Here is a 6,442-nt window from a genome sequence, read left to right as displayed (position 1 = left end):
TGCTGGGATTACAGGCATGAGCCACCGTATCCAGCCTCACGTAGATCTCATAAACACATATGCCATGAGCTGCCATATGGGAGACTCGGTTCTATACTCTTTCATAGTTTTTGAACTTTGAATAATTTAAATGCATGGCCTATTTTTTTTAGTTGTAGCACTTAATAGAATAGTATTTAGATTGTATTAATCTAAATAAAATCTACCATAGAATTTACATTGTACCAGTGAATGCTGATGTATAAAAAAATTGCCAAAGTGTGTGTGTGTGTTCATGTGCACGTTTATATGTATGTATATTTCACTTTTTTTGAGTTAGTCTCGCTCTGCCACCAAGTCTGGAGTGCGGGAGTATGAACCTGGCTCGCTGCAACCTCTGCCTCTAGGGTTCAAGCGGTTCTCCTACCTAAGCTTCCCGAGTAACTGGGATTACAGGTACACACCACCACATCCAGCTCATTTTTGTATTTTTAGTAGAGAAGGCGTTACACCATGTGGGCCAGGCTGGTCTTGAACTCCTGATCTCAAGAGATCCACCTGCCTTGGCCTCCCAAAGTACTGAGGATTACAGGCATGAGCCAGTATGCACAGATAAAAAGGTGTGTTTTTTGAGAAAAATGAACAACGTACCAACAAAAAATTGGGAACAGCTGGGGCTGGTGGCTCATTCCTATAATCCTAGCTCTTTGGGAGGCTGAGGTGGGAAGATCGCTGGAGTCCAGGAGGTTAAGGCTGCGGTGACCTATGATTGCACCACTGCCCTCCAGCATGAGTATTGAAGCAAGACCCTGCCTCAAGAAAAACTAAAATTTTAAAAAACCAAAACCTAAGCATGACAATTGGGTTATCAGGCTATTTTATGATATGTGCCATTCTCAAAACTTTTTGCGGTATCATCACATCACTCATCCGACACGAAAAAATAAAAAATAAAACCCAGAAACTCAAACTAAAAATATTTACAAATCCATAGTGTTATGCGTTGTGCTCTGTCTCCCTGAAAGACGCTGAAGCCCTATGCCGCAGGGTCTGTGGATGCGACCTTATTTGGAAATAGCCTCTTCACATGTAATCGAGCTAAGCTGAGGTAATGAGGGTGAATCCTAATCCAGTGTGCCTGGTGTCCTTATAAAAAGGGGATGTGTGGACAAAGACACCTACAAAGGGAAGACAGTTTCAAGACAGAGACAGAAGACCACCTGCAAGCCAAGGAACTCTGGAGGCTCTGAGAATCCATGAGCGAGACCTGGGACGGACCTCCATCACAGCCTTCAGAGAAAAAACAAACAAACAATAAAAAATCCCTTGATTTCAGACTCCTGGTCTCCAGAACTGTGAGAATAAGTCTCTGTGGTTGAAGCCACACAGTTTAGGGTACTTTGTTAAGGCAGTGCTGGGAAATGAATGCAGAGTTCTTGGGGCACGCATCCACACTTCTGAAGGAAATGTGGCACATGCAATGCTTGAACTTACAATTCATACCTTTCTCTACTCTGAATTCTTTTTTTGAGAGGCAGGGTCTCACTCTGTCACCCAGGCTGGAGTGCAGTGGCACAAGCATGGCTCACTGCAACCTCCAGTTCCTGGGCTGCAGCAATCCTCTTGCCTCAGCCTCCTGAGTAGCTGAGACTATGGGCACATGCCACTGTGCCCAATTTTTAAAAAATGTTTTGTAGAGATGGGGTCATGCTATGTTGCCCGGGTTTACCTGGAACTCCTAGCCTCAAGTGATCTTTCCATCTTGGCCTCCAAAATTCTGGGATTATAGGTTTGTAACTGGCTTGCCTTTAAAAACAAAAACAAAAACAAAACCAGAATCTTCCTATATTGCCCAGGCTGGAGTCCAGGGACATGATCTTGGCTCACTGCAACCTCGACCTCCTGGGTTCAAGCAATTCTTTTGCCTCAGCCTCCAGAGTAAGTCAGCTTATAGGCTCCTACCACCACACCTAGCTAATTAATGTATTTATATTACAGGCGAGGTTTCACCTGTGGGCCAGGCTTGTCTCGAACTGCTGACTTCAGGTGATCCGCCCACTTCAGCCTCCCAAAATGCTATGATTGTGGCTCACTGCAACCTCCGCTCCTTGGTTCAAGCAATGCTCCTGCCTCAGCCTCCCAAGTAGCTGGGATGACAGGTTCTTGCAGCATGCCAGTTTTTGTACCTTTAGCAGAGACGGTGTTTCACCATGTTGGCCAGGCTGGTCTTGAACCCCCGACATCAGGTGATCTGACTGCTTCAGCCTCCCAAAATGATAGGATAACAGGCATGTGCCACTGTGCCCGGCCCACTTCTGTTATTATTACAGTGTAATATATAATGAAATATTTACACAACTCACCGTAACGTAAAATTAGTGGGAGCCCTGAGCTTGTTTCCCTAAAACTAGAGCATCCCTTCTGAAGTTGACGGGAGACATTGACAGATAAACAGGCATTGGATTCTCATAAGGAGCACGCAGTCCAGCTCCCTCGCATGTGCTGCTTACGGTAGGGTTTGCATTCCTATGAGACGCTAACAACGCCACCGATCTGACAGAAGGTGGAGCTCAGGTGGTGATGCCAGAAATAAGGAGCGGCTGTGAACACAGATAAAGCCTCCCTAGCCCGTTCGCTGCTCACCTGCTGTGCTGCCTGCCCAGTTCCCAACAGGTGAGATGGGCACGGTGGCTCGCACCTGTAATCCCAGCACATTGGGAGACTGAGGCACGTGGATCACCTGAGGTTGGGAGTTCGAGACCAACCTGACCAACATAGAGACACCCTGTCTCTACTAGAAATACAAAAATTAGCCTGGCATGGTGGCTCATACCTGTAATCACAGCTACTTGGGAGTCTGAGGCAGGAAAATGGCTTGAATCTGGGAGACAGAGGTTGCAGAGAGTCAAGATCATGCCATTGCATTCCAGCCTGGGCAACAAGAGCAAAACTCCCTGTCAAATTAAAAAAAAAAAAAAAAGCCCGGGTGCAATGGCTCACACTTGCAATCCCAGCACTTTGGGAGAATGAGGAGGGCGAATCACCTGAAGTAAGGCGTTTGGGACCAGCCTGGCCAACATGGTGAAACCCTGTCTCTACTAAAAATACAAAAATTAGCCAGGTGTGGTGGTACCTGAGCCTCGGAGATGGAGGTTACTTGAACCTCGGAGATGGAGGTTACATTTACCTGAGATAGCACCGCTGCACAGACTGAGACTCTGTCTCAAAAAGAAAGAGAGAAAAAAAAAGAAAAACAAAAACAGGCTACTGGTACAGATCCGTGGCCAGGAGGGTTGGGGACCCAAGCTGTAGACAATATGTAATGATCAAATCGGGGTAACTGAGACAGTCATCACCTCAAATATTTATCTTTTGTTTTGGGAACAAGAAAAGTCTTCTCTTCTAGCTATCTAGAAATATTCAAATAAATTCTCATTCACTGTAATTTCCCTTGTGCACTATTGATTACTGGAACATATTCCTTCTATCTAGGCCTTCTGGTCTTTCATTCATTCTTTTTAAAATTATTTTCATTTATTTCTGAGACAGTCTCTCTCTCTCTGCCAGGCTACAGTGCAGTGACATGGTCTGGACTCAATGTAACCTTCACCTCCTGGGTACAGGCAATTCTCCTGTCTCGGCCTCCTAAATAGCTGGGATTACAGGCGTGCATCAGTATTCCTAGCTAACTTTTTTTATTTTTAGTAGAGATGGGGTTTCACCATATTGTCCAGGCAGGTCTCGAATCCCTGACCTCAAGCAATCCACCCACCTCGGTCTCCCAAAGTGCTAGGATTACAGGCGTGAGCCACAGCACCCGGCCATTTATTCATTCTTACATTCATTCATTCTATGAATAACTACTGCCTGGTTATCATATACCTGACAGGGTTCCGGGCTCTGGGCAAACAGCAATGAGCAAAACAAAGTTGCTGCTCTCTTAATGGATCCATCATTCTAATGAGGGGGAAAGAGACAGGCGATCCATAAACAAACCATTAACACAGACAGCTCATCAGGTGGAGAGTGCTATGAAGAATAAAAACTAAAGCAGGTATGGCCAGGTGCGGTGGCTCCCATCTGTAATCCCAGCACTTTGGGAGGCTGAGGAGGATGGATCCCTTGAGGTTAGGAGTTCAAGACCATCCTGGCCAACATGGTGAAATGCCAACTCTACTAAAGGTACAAAAAAGAAAATTACCTAGGCATGGTAGCAACTGCCTGTAATCCTAGCTATTCAGGAGGGTGAGGTGGGAGGATTGTTTGAACTTGGGAGGTGGAGGTTGCAGTGAGCCGACATTGCCTCACTGCACTCCAGCCTGGGGAACAGAGCAAGATTCTGTCTTCAAAAATAAAAAAGTAAAGAGAAATCGGGTGCAGGTTAGAGTGCACTAGCACAAGCAGGGGTGCTCAGATGCTGGTGAAGGTGGTCAGGAAAGGCCTCTCTATGAAGGTGATAGACATGAGGGCTGAGCCTGGGGACTCCTGAAGAGAGCAGCATGGGAGGGCCCTAGGTATTGGTCCCATTTGTGATCCTTTTGTTTTGTTTTGTTTGGTTTTTGACACAAAGTCTTGCTCCGTCACCCAGGCTGGAGTGAAGTGGCACAATCTGGGGACACTGCAACCTCCACCAACTGGGTTCAAGGCACCTCAGCCTCCCAAAGAGCTCGGATGGCAGGCATAAGTCACTGTGCCTTGCCTATGCATCATGTTTAAATTCTTCTGAAAGCTGTGCTTTAGGAAGAGTGTTCTGACAGCAATCAGAAATAAATGACAGAACGGCAGAACAAGAATCACGTCAGTGACAGGGTGGCTATGGACATTTGTTGGCCAGCAGCAAGAAAGCCACTCATACCCTGGATTCTACCTCTGCAGCCTGTCTGCACCTGAACTCTCCTCCCCACGTCAATGGAAGCCTGGAACTCTCAGAAGAGCAGACCTCAACGGCCGCTGTCATCTTCACCAGAATGATGGAATTAATTCATTCACACAGAAGATAGCAGAAACCCGGTGAGAACAGGATCCAGAATGTGTGGGTTTTGATGGACAGGGTGGTAGGATCAGGGAGGCTCCACCTACATCACCTCCTGAGCCCCACACTCCTTCCCCAGTCCTGCTCACCATAGAGACTAGAGTGACATGACCAGAAATGTAGACGCTTGGAAAGACACCAGCGACATAAAGAAGAGGAGGCCAGAGGTCCACAAGGTACGCAGATCCTGGCCTCGGATGCCCAGGACTCTGTCCAGAATGGCTCCCTCCCAGCCATGGAACTTGATGGTCCTCGAGTTCCTGAGGATAGAGCTGGTGAGTCGGGCCCACAAGTCCTTCTGCCTTGTTTGCTCTCCTGGGATTGGAGGGAAGAGAGAGATGAAGACATAGTTGGTCCGGAATTCTCCCCTGCACCCTGAAAGTCACTGTGCAGCAAATCCCGCTGATCCTTCCTACTGCGTCCCAAAGCTGTCTGCCTCTCCGCATCTCTGACCCTCAGTCCTGATCCATCCACCATCATCCTGTGCCTGGATTCCTGCAGGAGCTGACCCAGGACCACTGCCACAGAAAGGAGGCTTCTGGTGCCCAGAGAACAGAGGCTGCCCCTGAGCCCACCTGGGTATGGCACCATCAGGAAGGCTACCTGGAGGTGGGTAATGCCTGAGCTACATCTTTCTTCCTTTTACATTTTTGGTGGAGTTGTGGGGTCTCACTCTGTTGCCCAGGCTGGCCTCAAGCTCTTGGGCTCAAGTGACCCTCTGCCCCTGGCCTCCTAAAGTACTGGGATTACAACCTGAGCTACATGTTAAATGGACAGGAGGTGGGTGCTGGGCAGGCAGAGGATGAGGGGATGGAGCCGGGAAGAGGGATTGAAGGCTCTGAGACAGGGGACAGCAAACACCTAGGCAGAGGGAGCAGCATGACTGAGAGGACACTAGGTGTGGCCAGAGGAGTACATGCGCGGCGTCACTTGGCACTTTAGGGTCAGGCAGGAGTTCGGGGTCTGTGCTTAACCAGGGAGGGGCATCATCAGAAGGCAGCTGCCTGGAGAAGGTATTTTGTTATTTCTTGAGATGGAGTCTTGCTTTGTTACCAGCCTGGAGTGCAGTGGCGCGATCTTGGCTCACTGTAATCTCTGCCTCCTGGGTTCGAGTGATTCTCCTGCCTGACATTCTGGAGTAGCTAAGATTATAGGTGCCTGCCACGATGCTCAGCTAATCTTTGTATTTTTAAGAGGGATGGCATTTTGCCATGTTGACCAGTCTGGTTTAGAACTCCTGAACTCAGGTGATCCACCTGTTTCGAACTCCCAAAGTGCTGGGATTAGAGGCATGAGTCACTGTGCCCGGAGGACGCCATGCAGGAGGCTGGCCAAATGACAGATAATTGGAACAACTGGGCCTAGAGAGAAAATAAGTTCCTTCCCTTTATCCCCCTTCCCTCCCTCCCTCCCACCCTCCCACCTTTCTTT

The 6,442-nt window shown here is 48.1% G+C and overlaps 1 pseudogene; it reads left to right on the top strand.

Annotated features, from left to right (window-relative positions):
* The first annotated feature begins 817 nt into the window (after nucleotides 1–817).
* LOC144582926 (small nucleolar RNA U13) lies at nucleotides 818–915 on the top strand (annotated as a pseudogene).
* Nucleotides 916–6,442: the final 5,527 nt, after the last annotated feature.

This window comes from Callithrix jacchus, chromosome 5, assembly GCF_049354715.1.
Source record: "Callithrix jacchus isolate 240 chromosome 5, calJac240_pri, whole genome shotgun sequence".
Classification (NCBI taxonomy): Eukaryota; Metazoa; Chordata; class Mammalia; order Primates; family Cebidae; genus Callithrix; species Callithrix jacchus.
This window is presented reverse-complemented; position numbering and strand designations above follow the sequence as displayed.